Genomic DNA, 13,253 nt, shown 5'->3' on the forward strand with positions numbered 1-13,253 from the left:
TATATATATATATATATATATATATATATATATATATATATATATATAACCATAGTAATGTAACTACATTTACGAGAATACGAGGAATTGTCAGTAAAAGAAAATGTAAAAAAAAAGTTCATATACATTATACGAAAAATGTAATTTTTCAAGAATAAAATTATAAAATGAAATTAAAGAGTAATTTTTCGAGAGGGGTGGTAGAGGACGGGGGCAAACGATTATCGATCCCACGTGGGTACCGAAAAGTAGCGAGGAAATGCAATATGATTGGTACACGCGTATCGGCCGTAAAAATCTGGCCCAACCGGCCGATAGATAAGGATCTTAATGGGACTGGCGATTTGTACGCTGCAAATCCGCTGACGGAAAGTGATTGCTTGGTTTCATCGTATTAATGGCTGGCCCATCCGAACCGCCACAATTAGGCCGACCTTCTTGGCTCATATCACATTCCCTAACAAATGACTCCTTATCACGAGGTTTAAATGCGAAGTCTGTCACGACGGGTGGTCCCCACTTTATGGGCATCACGTGCCGTAATGTGACTTTATATTCGACACCCTACACGGTACAGGATAACTGCGCGGGATATGAGAAAACGAATAATTATCAACATTGTTAAATAATTGTATAGACAAGGAAAAGATTAAATAAAAATTATTCATAAAATAAGATTACCGATAATGTCTTAAAAACGACCTGCCGCTTATCGCGCAATACGAATAACGTTGAATATGCAAGAAGATGAGTGAAAAAAAAAATTTTCAAAAAAACCCGTAACTTTTAATTCTCACAAAATACGGTAATTTAGTTATTTGACGAGTAAGTATAAATACAATGTAAATTATTCTAATCGCCTCTATATCAACCCCATAGTACACGTTACAGTGACTAATACCGTGCATTAATACTGGTTAGCGGGAAACGTCCCATTCTCCAGAGGCAAATTTATTATGGCCAGTGTTAACGCAAGCAATAAAGTTCTAACAATAAGACAGTACCCAGAATTACCCATTGTTGAGAATAGGTATGATAACAAAAAACAGAGCACAGCAAGCAGTTCCACGCGTAGATACAACAATTGAGTGAGCCCGTCCTTTTTTTAATGCAAATAAATGCATTTACGTCAGGAGTAACAAAGAAGGCCAATCGCTTCAATTAATCCGGGTTAGAGTATTTGCGAGGTAGAAGAGAGATAGAAAAAAAAAGGGGGGAACACATCCTACGCAAACAATAAGGGCAATCTGAAGCATTCTAGGGGTGCAAAGTATCGCGAGGAACCAGGACCAGGTCACGACCTCGTTTCCTCAGGGTAGAATATCGATTGGTCAGAACTGGGAATGCATCGTGGGACGTTACTAGCGCGGACCAGGTAGGTCAGGTCGTGAGGTTGAAAAAAAAAAAAAAAAATTCCACCGACGGGAATCGAACCCGAGACGTTTTGGTGAGGTGACTTACGTCACCGATGCTTTTGGTAAAACCGCAACGGTCGCTTAGGCAGCGATCGCCGTGACATGCACGGTCAAACGGTGGGTCACTGTCGTCGACGATCTGCTCCCTCATGGAAACTCACGCCAAGGGCTTAACGCATACGATTTGCCCTGGTACACGGTCACTAATCAAATTCAGAGCGGAGGAACGATGCTCTGGCATCCGTGCTCGGTTTCCCTAGGCTGCTGACCACAGGTCGCCCGCTGACCGCGTCCAAAGGTCCATCGTAGCTCAACCGACGTTAATTAATTTTACGGAATTTCGCGAAACGACGTGGAGCGGCTGGACGTTCTTAAAGACTACACGTTAATCTGGGATAAACTATGAAACTTGAGATTGGCCTGGAAAATGAAAGGAGCGAAAAAATTGCATGAGGGAGCGATTAAGAAAACTTAACGAAAGTACGAGAAAAAAACGACCAGGATACTTTTAACGAAACTGTACTGTTCCGAAGGATTCTCCGTGACGTTACCGGCTAGTAGTAACGACATGTACAGGTCAGACTAAGGGAAGTGACAATAGAGGCGATAGGAAGACTAGGAAAATGTGCTCGCGATAAAGAGCCCTTCACGTGACGGCAACACGAAGGGGCACTTCCGGGCACGTCGTGAACACGCGAGCTAGTATTTTATTTGTGTTTAACAGTCAAGTGTGAGAAATTGATGCGTGAAAAATTCATGCGTGGCCAAAATAAAATTTTTAATATTCGCCAAAGATTTATTTCGGTGTAATAACAGGGGTAAGCGTTACCATGAAAATTCGCTATGCTAAATTATGTAATGAATAAGTAAAACTTTTCGAAGCTATACCCCAACAGCATTAACTTCACTACTGACCGTAACACGTAATCGAATTCAACCCTCAGTTCCTTCGATCTTCGGGAAAGAAACCCAAAGGTGCAATTATCATTACACGATCGTATTTAATAGACTTTATCATGCAATACCCGTGAGAATAGATCAGCATTCCTCAACAATATTTCCACGGTTCGGCGGATACAAAGACCCACGTGGGTCTTTTGTGGCGTCGCTCACGGATATTTCAGTTCGATTAGTCGCGCAACAAAATATTCTATAGACCGGAAATGATAACTCGAACCGTATATCCCGAACGCGATAGATATTAAGGACAGGACAGTTTAATCGTATTGAAGAAAAAAAAAAAAAGTTGAAAAGAAAAATATAGATATAATAATAATACGTGCGAATATCCCCCCTCGCCCCTCGTCTAAATTCTTATTCTTATTTCTGAATAATTCCCCCATTTACTTCGTATCCCATTATCGACAGAACACAACCGTGATATTTATGCTTTATCGAGGCTAAAGAACGAAGATATGAAGATTACCGGCAAAAGCAAAATGATAATAAAGAAAGAGAAAAAAAGAAGACTCGAGACATACCACGGGTGGACCAACAGCCAAGTTTGTATGGGGAGACTGTTCTTTACATCAGAAAACTTATACCTCGGTGAATGCATTGTGTCGATTTGTGGATTCTGTCCGTGTCTACTGAGCTTCCGAAGTCGGAAAAGCTCTCGACCCATTTGTCAGGGACTCGGGGAAAGCTCTTTCGCCGAGTGGTTATATGGGTAGGTTGGTAGGTAGGTAGGCAGATAGGTGAGTAGGATATAGGTAAGCATAGTAGGCAAACACATTCGCTAGAAAAAAAACGTAACGCAAATGTTGTCGCCGATTTGTGCGTGCGACACAACGTAAGCATACAAATTTCATGCGATGTAATATTTACACGGGAAGAATGATTTTTATCAAATAAATATGAATTACGCGAGTCGCCGTTAGGTCGAGATATGAATGGAAAATTATTATGACGTCAGTGAGACGATCTTGAGATACAATAGAAAAAAAAAAAATTTAATCATGCACCGTTCAACACGATCGTTAAATGACTGATAGAAATTATTAATGATCGAAAGTTTGGGTAAAGGTGAATTTTCATTGAATCTAGATGAATCTTAGTATGACGGTTAAGATTTAGAAAATGAAGGTTGAAAACTAAGTTGTGTCACGTTGGAGTTTATATTGCAAAGTTGAGAAACGGGGACATTAAAGATTGACTAAAAATTTTCGAAAAAAAAAATGTTCAGAATAATTTTTCGTAAAAGTAGCATAACACGTCGCACAGGTACAGGCAGTTTAGAAACGTCGACGAAACCATTAGCAAGTAGCTACAGTACCAACCGACACTCAGTTGCAACGTAGAAATCAAATAAAAGTAAAGACGTCGTCGAAACTTTCTTACCATCTTTTCATCTCGCGTAAAGAAACAATTGGAATTCCGCGCGTCCTCGACGCCGACGCCGACGCCGACGTCGGCGAATGACTATACACGTATCCGTAGTTGGAATTTCACTGACAATTCTTGGTAATGAAGCGGACTCGGCAGCGACGCGGATTTGCATTGAAAACGCGAAACTTTTCGTATAAACACGGATACAGGCTTTGAGGTAAGTATAGCTAAGAACTTTTGCCTTTGCGTTTCCATAGGAATCTCTGTTTTCTTGATTTTCCTTCTTTTATTCTTCTTTCCCTTTCTTTATCCTCCGTTCAGCATTCTCCACAAATCGTTCAACGTTACCTTCTCATTCGAGCCGATCATTCGCTCGGAGTAAGCGAAACCTTAAATCATGTATACATATATATATATTTTTGCTAAAGCTCTAAATTAAGTGATTGATCGATCCATCTAATCGGATTTAATTATAGTAAACAATTGTGCGAATTTTTTCTAATGAATCAGATTCGCATTTGATAAGTATAACAACTGTCACGATTTATATGAATTACCCATCTACGTGTTACGTGAATAATTAAATTTCTTCAGATTTATGTATATGAAAAATAAAATTATACAACGTTACTCATGAATATTTGCACCGTGTGAAGTTAGCAGGTTCATTTCATTTAAACAACAGAACCACCTTCAGATGGTACAATACTGTTGTATAAAGTCCGTATAACGTAGATGTAAGTAAATACTACGTATTCATATATAAACATAAATTACTGGAGCAGGAAGTTTCAATCTTATCACTTCCTATAGCGGCTCCATTATCATAGAACTCGGTAGACGTTTCCCGTTAGATCAGTAGCAATGACCATTTCGAATGATTAGAATAAACAACGATATCCCATTGAAGGGAGTAGCATCTCTTTTATACTGTTAACGATAACAGTAATCATCAGTGATAAGGTAATTGTTAATCAGCCCAAAAAAAAAAATAGAGAAAAATGTGCAAAGTAATAAACATATGATTAGGCTGTTTTATTAAACGCATGCTAAAATAGTCCAAAACATGTATCGTAACGAAATTATTGGCTTATCAGGGACGCGACACTATCACTCGTAGTTATCTCTCCTAAAGGCAGGTAGCGCATTACGTTATCACTTCCCCGCGATACTGTCTAAGCTTTTTTACCGAAACGAGGTCGTCAGGGCTAATCTTATTAGCTGTCGTAAGTGGTTGAGTCATCATTTTTGAATGCAAAAAACTGATAAGCAAATATACAAAAGAAAGAAAAGAAAAAATGAGTAACGTCGTAAAAGTTGCCAAATTTTGGAATGTCAGAACATTTTTTTTTCTAACTTCAACTTTACATAAAAAGTCTTACCTCGTCAGTAATACGACTTGATTTACTGTATAACCATCACCGTATATTTTCATGTATGCAATATGACAAATGTATTCACACTCACTAGTCGAGTAACTTTAGTTTATCGTGACGACTGTGACGACGGTCCTACGCGCGCTTCCACATTACGTTGACTAATTTGTGATCAGCTCTCAATCATATCGCATGGAAGTCTTATCACTCTTCGTGCACGTTACTAAATCGCGTAGCATCTGACCTTATCATGATTTTCTTTATAGATAAGACAGACAATAATTCACTAAGAATTTTAGCTGATATTATTACGTATATTGTTAATAAAAAAAAAAATGATTTTTCATACACGTCCAATACCTGGACGTTTCATGGATTCCATATTTCGTCAGAATTAGTGCGCGCTAACTACAGTCCAATTCAGTATCTACAGTGCACAGGAGACAAGAAAATATTGAATATAAAATCATTTAATTAATTGAAATATGAAAATTACTGTAAGGGAAAGAAAAAGAGAAGAAAAATTTGAGATGCTAAGAAAAAAATAAATAAAATAAAACAAGTGCAGAGTGATGAGAAGGGGTTAGAAATGGAGGATATTATTTTTCAGCTATGTGTCAACCGTGTTAAAAAGTATCGTCCGTACGCGTGTCCTCGCAGAAGGAAAACTGAGATGCCCCAAAATGTTTAGAAAAGGCTGGAGGTGAAAAGGGCGAGAGGAAAACTATGGGTAAAAAGAAGAGGAAAAAAAAATAAAAGCAAAAAGTTCTACCCGAGCGTGGCAAGAGTCGTTCAATTAAAATGTCACCTCTAGCACCAAAAGTTTTATATGAATGGTTTTCATTACGTCCCCGACTTATTAAACCTCTACCCCTTTTCCTCGTTCACTCCCTCTTCCCAGCAACAGTACCCTTTTACACGACATTAATATTCGGCGGTGACGTTTTGTTATCAACTTGTTCCATTCACAGTGCGCAGCTTTCGACAATAAACGCTAGGATACCGTTTAAAGGCAAGTATTCACGAGTACATCCGGTTCAAGCGGAAGCACCGAAACGAGTAGGGAAAAATGAAACAAAGGTAAAGGGTACATTGTAAACTGACCTTTTATCTCTTTACGTTCTTGTACTCGTGTGTTGCATCGAATAATCATTTCGTTCGCGCATTGAGAACCGACCTTGACGCTCAGAGCGACCTTACGCTCACGATATGAAAAACGGTACTTTTTTTTTGTAAATTTTTGATTTAAAAGAAAAAGTGAAAAAAAATATTTGAAAGATAACAGGAAAAACGTGAACTTGAACTTCGTAAAACTCTGTCGGTAAAACAGTGTGAGGTGGTAAAATAAAAAGAGGGAAAAAACTGTACTAAGTGATACAACAGCGACGAAAGAAACGGTTGCAGAGCTCGTTCACTTTGTTACAATACAGTCGTATAATAGTCCGTTGTAAACCCACCTGTCGCTCCTTTAGGAATTTGCCAATTTAACGTCGTAACTCCTGGAGAACTTGTTCTGCTGTGTTCGCGTGGGGGATTTGATGGTACCACATAAGCCGCACGTATTCCGCACGGTCAGAGTACACTAGCGGGTGGTCTGTAACAAAAGAATCGAGAAATTATTATTTATCGTAAGTGCAATAGACAGAGTTGGTAGCGCGTGGCTAATCGGATCTCATTACGTAATCCGGTTACATAATACAGAACACCCCACGAATTTAGTGGAAGACCCACAAAGAGTGTGCGGCATTCGGGAAGAGATAATTAAAAGGATGGCACGATCGTCGGATTGTACAATAATTAAGTCCATTATTGTGGATGCCCCCTCGAATGGGAAGGGAACAATGGTACCTCTTGTGATATCTGAACTAAAGAATTCGCCGACGGAAATGGAACGCGACGGGTCCTCTTAATGAACAGAAAAGTAAAATAACGTGCTGATGAGGTTAGCGTAGTAAGGATACGGCTATACAGTGATTAAATAAAAATTGTTAAAAAATTGTAAAATATTTATTCATTAAATCGAGTATACTTTGGCACTGACTGTCTGACTCTACACGCACTTTCAATTTTATCTACTTAGATCCCATCTGCATTATTTCAACCCCCTGCAAAACGAAGGATACTAAAATTCAGTAAAAATACAAGAAAAATATTCTGGTCACTTTCGGTATGAAAGCAACGTGAATTCGACCCTTTACGTCTTGAGGGATTTTTTTCTTCGGGGTATCTTATGTATAAGGGTATGTTGTTGGGTAAATTACTACTTGTCCCTAGAGTGGCCAGTATTCACGAAGCGATATGTTTCAGTGAAAACACTGGTAATGTAAATACTTACCGCGTGCACGCTAGAATATCTACCAGCTAGGGGTTGACGCTGTTAAAGTATATACCCATTATGATAAGAGGGGGTTGCCAAGTGTAGAAGTGTATAATATATGCATGAAAGTCATACCAGTAACTGGTTCGCAAATTAATTTTCTTTGAAGACTACTAGTTAGACATTTCAGCCCAGGCGTAAGTAATATTAGTCGGAAACTAGCCCTGTAAGCATAAGTAGGTAGAGCGACTTCGGGTCAGACACGAAAATAGTACTTTTGTCTGGGGGAAAACCCTACCCTGGATTCTCTCCTGGATACTGGCGCCCTCTGCGACGATAGCAGACGAGAAAAGCGAGCCGGAAGGTAATTTAATTTAACTGCGACGCCCCGGAAACTTTTTCGTTTCGCAAATCCCGCAGGGATGCAAGGGAGAAGGTTAGAGAGCAGAGGGTCGTCAATTCAGCATCCAGTAGATAAGTTAGCTGGACCATTCCGACATCTGTGGGTTTCAACCAGCAAGATGACAGATGTACAATACATACAATAATACTGAAAGATTTTTATAGTAATTCAAAATTAATTAGTCTGAAAATTAAAAAATTGCACCCAACACCCCTCAGTGTCATCCCTTATTAAAAATTTCGCCTCTGACAGCTATTTTATTTATAATTTTTAAATTACGACCTATCCCAATGTACAAACTAGGTTCAAAGTTTGCCTCCGCCCTACGTCTTGAACTTAACCCCACGGCGATAGAAGCAGCATCAGCGGCGACCAACTAAACCAGCTTAACCAGCTTTCCCATATTACCTAATACTTCTGCCCTGAACCTCGTCATTCGTATATGTGCCTATGGCTGTGTTCAGGATGGAGCACAGAGATTTGCGGGATGCTGCATTCAATCGCGATCCGGGCAATTTGTCGGTACGCCATTACAGCTGCAACGTGCGGTAAATCGAAACGATTAAAAGTCCGTGCATGAACCATACGTGAAGCGCTACGTCGAAACGGCATCGGGAACGGTTCAAATACCGTAGAACCGGTTTTCTCGGTTAACGGTTGCCGATTGAAGGGGCGTTGCATTTATTTTTTATTTTATTTCCAATTTCCTTTTTACTTTTTATTTTTAACATTACATTGATTTTATTCCTTCAGGCTCTATCAAATTTTTACCGCTTCCTTTTTTACTCTACCTCTTTTTCACCGTTTCTCATCCCCCATGATAAAATCAAAAAGATGATAACCTCGCTCCGAATTTTCCTTTGATCCCAGTTTCAGCGTTATACGTAATATCGATGATGAAAATCGGTCGGCATGCCAATTATTGTAACGTATCGATCCGATCCAAACCCACTGGCAATTTAAAAGGTTACTTCGAATCTTTTGCGTGTAGACAGAAATTTCCACAAAAATGCTAAAAACTCGTGTACAAAAAAAATTACACTGGGAAAAATCAAAAAAAAAAAACATTCAATAAATAAACTTTACTACATTCTCACACATTCTTCAGCGTCGTGACTAACTCTAACCATACGTCCATTATAATCATTAGTGCAAAATGAATTTATAAATTTAAGAAAGTGAAAGAAAAAAACAAGTATCATCGATCGAAAGGCTTACATGTTCCTGACGAATCATTCAGGAAGAATTAAGCTCGCCATTCTAGCTGGATAACTGTCCATACTGATTAGGTACTAGTAATACGAAAGTAATTCTGCTGCAGTGGCTATTTAATGATCTGACAGAAGTAGCAGAAGCTTTGCAAGTAGCTGATATTCATACTATGCATAGTAAATGATGAATCATTAAAAGGCGTCTGGTCACATAGCATATGACTACATGGTGCACGATACTGGTCAGTATCGTTACGGCTATATTCTCTTAAGAACTAAATGGAACCTCATACTTAATAAATGACTTGCTTAGTAACGAGAGAAAAAAATAAATTTGGTAAAAAAAATTTTTTTTTTTTTTTTTTTCAAAATACAAAAATTAATTATCGTAATGAGCCTGGTTTGGGATATTTCGCGCATAAATCTCGTATACGGTGATGACGATAATACCAGCAATAGCCACTGTCGTAAGAACGGATTAAAATATAATTTCTGATAACTTACGTTTATACTCGTGATAACTGTACGTTAACCTAGACAGCAAAGCTTTCCATGGAGCTTCCAATTCAATCCCCTGGGTTAGGACGTAAGATGATAACAGGTAAGCGTATAACGTACACGAGCGCCATTGTACTTCCGTTAAAACCGTGCGCCGTCGCGACGCACTCCGCATTGTTAGGACGGGTCGAAAAGCTTCCGCAAGCTTTCGGAAAGCGGTTTTCGTCGCGGTAGCTGTCACGCTGGCTTAGCTCTCGGCTTTTCGAGCCACTTTCGAAAGACAATGACCCCCCGCAAGCTCCCGCATACATATAATAGATACAATCAGTATATAAGAGTGAGAACGAATAAAAATAATCGGCTGCTGGTAATTGTTTAACGGCGCGACAAAAGAATTGATAAAATCGTCATTCGTGACTATCGATTAAATTTCAATCGAAAAAATACGAAATTAAAAATAATCGATACCTAGTGACTGCCTTGATAAAAAAAATTTTTTTTTTCAATTATTTATTAATTATTTTTTAATCAATGCCTTCAACATCTTACCCGTCGATCGAAATAAATCTTAAAAAAAATCGTTCGGCGTTATTAATAGACAAAAAAAAATAATGGCGCATTCTCCTCTTCGTATCCTTCGTGCGAGCGTGTTGAAGTCTTAAAAAGGGGTGCAAATCCGACGACAAAAGCTCGACTGGTTCCTGCGGTAAAAAAGGGGCGAAATCTAAGTAAGTGGAAAGGGGGCTGGTTTTATCCGTCCCTGGTCTCTCTGCTACATGAGGACATCCTTGGAAAGTCAAATTAGAGGGGTGCGCAGCATTGTCTGGCGTCCAGGGAACAATCGGGCGGCAAAGTCGCGGATGATAAGACACGGGAAACCCTTGCGTGATGGCGTAGGTGGTATATATATAAGGGCCAGGAGGGAGAAGGCTGCGCCGGCTCGGCGAAGTCTGCTGATATTCCTGCGGTGCAAAACGGAAAGGGGATTGAAATTACGAGCAGGGAAACTTTACGCTCAGCCAACCTTCATAGCTAAGGGGGTCTTAATCTCGATATATGTATACGTATATGTGCGTAAATTTTTTATTTACATTTTGTAACAAAATTTAGTTCGCGATGGGATTTCAAAGTCAAAGCCCTATTTTTAATTAGAAATCAACCAGTCACTGTCAACGTTATGATAAACCGCGAAATTCAACGTGCAACAAATATAGCGTGGATATACGAGAGAAAAAATCTTTAGCGATTGGCTATTTTTTGGTTAAAAAAAAAAATTGCCAACCAAACTAAAATGTAATTAACGCCAGGCAAACGTTTACCCTCTCTGATTTATTGTTAGTTCCGGCGATAACGGGCGACGCTGGATGGGATAAATAAATAAATAAATTCAAAAATACAATACGCGCCCAACGACCGAATGCACTGGGCAAACTCAGCGAGTATAAAAGGAAAGGCCAATTTTATTTTTGGATTAAGCTTTTTCAAATGATCTGTTGCTGTCGCTGACTGATGTCGCTAAACGTATTTCAATTCGAACAATGAAAAAAAAAAAAAATATATAAATGGAAAAAAAAATTTCACCAAAAACATATCCCGACCCAAACTAACATCCCCTACGACCTCCCTTCCTACGCACCCTGCCCTACAGCGGCTACAGAGGCTGCAGGTGTTTCCATGAAATATGAAGGCGCGCACACGGCGAATGATTTTGTCGATTTCACGTGCAGCAATAAATGCTTTCCAGTGCGAACGCTACGAGGAGAAAATGAAAATAAAAATAAAACGAAAAGACGCGAGAAAGGGCTTTTCGTTCGGGGAAAGAAGGGAAGGAAAATTCATAAACGCATTTTCCGATTGTACTGGCGATCGTAAAAAATATATCGGCCGTCGTTATCCCATGAAACGGCTATACCCCTCTACGCCCTTCGACAATCTTTATTTCCACATAAAGCCGATCTTACAGAATTGGCTGCGTGCATTACCGATATCCGAGTGAAACGCTCGGCGCCGTCGCCGTTCCTGTAATTTGACTGTACGATTTTACAGGCATTCAGGTGACGAGGCAATCGCGCTTAGCATCTTTCGCGAATTTTCGAAGGTTCACGAGATCGTAAAACGCGAGGTAAGCGGCGAAGTATCTTGGAATATGAGACGAAAATCCTTCTCGCGTCTTTCTTATCGTATACAGGTATAAGAAGAACGTTTAGATCTGGTTTGATGGCCGTGAAAAATTGTAATCTCTCAAATATTGCGGTGTTACGTGTATATTATACTTATGCTAATTTGAGTCCATATACTACGTGAAAACGTGAGAGGGTTGTCTTTTTTTTTTTTTTTTTTTTTTTAAATTCCCGCAATTTCGAAGGATAACACGTGAAAAACGACTGGACTCTAAGACACTTTTCTTCTGGGATTTTCGGGATTTCAGAGGGTAGGGGTGAACAGAGAAAAGAGGGTAGGAAAGCGTTAAAAAAGAAAAATTGGCGAATATGGCGGCGTGAGATTTATTGGATGAAATGCAAATCGAATGGTAGTTAGCTGGAGCTTTTGGCAAGCTGGAGTTTGGATGGCAAGATGGTGAGAAAAGGCGTGGTTGCACAGAGGGTGGAAAAGTAGGGTGGCGGATTGTGGCCCCCCCGAGTCTTGGATAAAACGTACCTGAAATGGCCGCGAATAACGGCCGTATAAATCTTCGAACAAATTGAAATAAAAATGGTCCAGATCGGATGGCAATTTTCGTCGCGACGCCTATACTGGTTATTATACCTTCGTAAAGACGCCCCGAGGTAGCGTCGATATTATCACTCTCGAAATGGCAAATGAAGAGTTCATCTGGCAAAAGGGTCAATAAGATAATCAAGATGAGGTTCATGCGTGTGATGCTTTATGCAATAGATCCAAAAGGTCATTGTAAATTCGATTTTTTTTTTTTCGAAATTCGCAAAAAGATATCAAGTGCGCCTGATATCGACAAAAAAAATGTATCAACTCCCATGTATCTCAGAGTTCATTTCAGGTTCGGCGTACTTGTACAACACCGGGTACATATTTTTAGGAACGCACTGGTAATTTTGCATGAAAAAAAAATTTTCGTTTATTTCCATAAAATTTTCAAACACCTTTCATATAAATGCATCTTGCGCCAAATCCCCTCTCTTTCTGTATATAAGAAGAGAAGTTGTACTCGTAATTGCATTAACAAGGCTGCGAAAGTTACTGCGAACGAGCTTGTGCGAAATGGAATTGTGTGCAATTAAAAGCTGCCGAATAATTAGGACGTCAGGATCGCATGTAATTAACTGTGAATTTTCTGAAATAACAAAAAAAAAAACACATTAATGTCACTATTAAAGTGCATTTAGATATGACGAAATATCTAAATGTATTTTTATGCATCTATAAACGTTTTTCTAAAGCAGTGCCATAGTCCTTAAATACTGCATCGATTAATGGAATCGACCATCGACAAAGTGTCAGGATGCACGTGACGTAGGTGAAAATAGTCAATTCGAACAGACCAGCCCTGGGCTGTTGCAGTTTTAAAGTAGCTACATAAAAATAGAGAGAAATTGGGTTGCATTTTGCGATACATAAATTCATAATCGGCGCGGTTCGCGGATGCGGTTTTGAATGCATGCAAACTTCACAGCGGATACAATCGTATGCAGGCAAAGTGCATTCCCACCACTGCCCTTCTTTTATCCG

At 39.3% G+C, this 13,253-nt stretch overlaps 1 protein-coding gene across 9 annotated transcripts in view; it reads right to left on the bottom strand.

Annotated features, from left to right (window-relative positions):
- LOC107272554 (putative polypeptide N-acetylgalactosaminyltransferase 9) overlaps window positions 1-13,253 on the bottom strand; it is a 118,168-nt gene that overhangs the window by 36,653 nt on the left and 68,262 nt on the right. For 7 of the 9 annotated variants that reach the window (XM_015749812.2, XM_015749816.2, XM_025089723.1 and 4 more), the window contains one exon: window positions 6,577-6,713. The gene's annotated coding sequence lies outside the window, so the exon portion shown is untranslated. Of the gene's footprint in view, window positions 1-5,125; window positions 5,313-6,576; window positions 6,714-13,253 lie in introns of those variants that run through there. The other 2 variants (XM_025089724.1, XM_015749815.2) reach the window with 2 other exon arrangements.

The sequence above is a fragment of the Cephus cinctus genome, unplaced genomic scaffold, assembly GCF_000341935.2.
Source record: "Cephus cinctus unplaced genomic scaffold, Ccin1 Ccin1_scaffold1184, whole genome shotgun sequence".
Lineage (NCBI taxonomy): Eukaryota > Metazoa > Arthropoda > Insecta > Hymenoptera > Cephidae > Cephus > Cephus cinctus.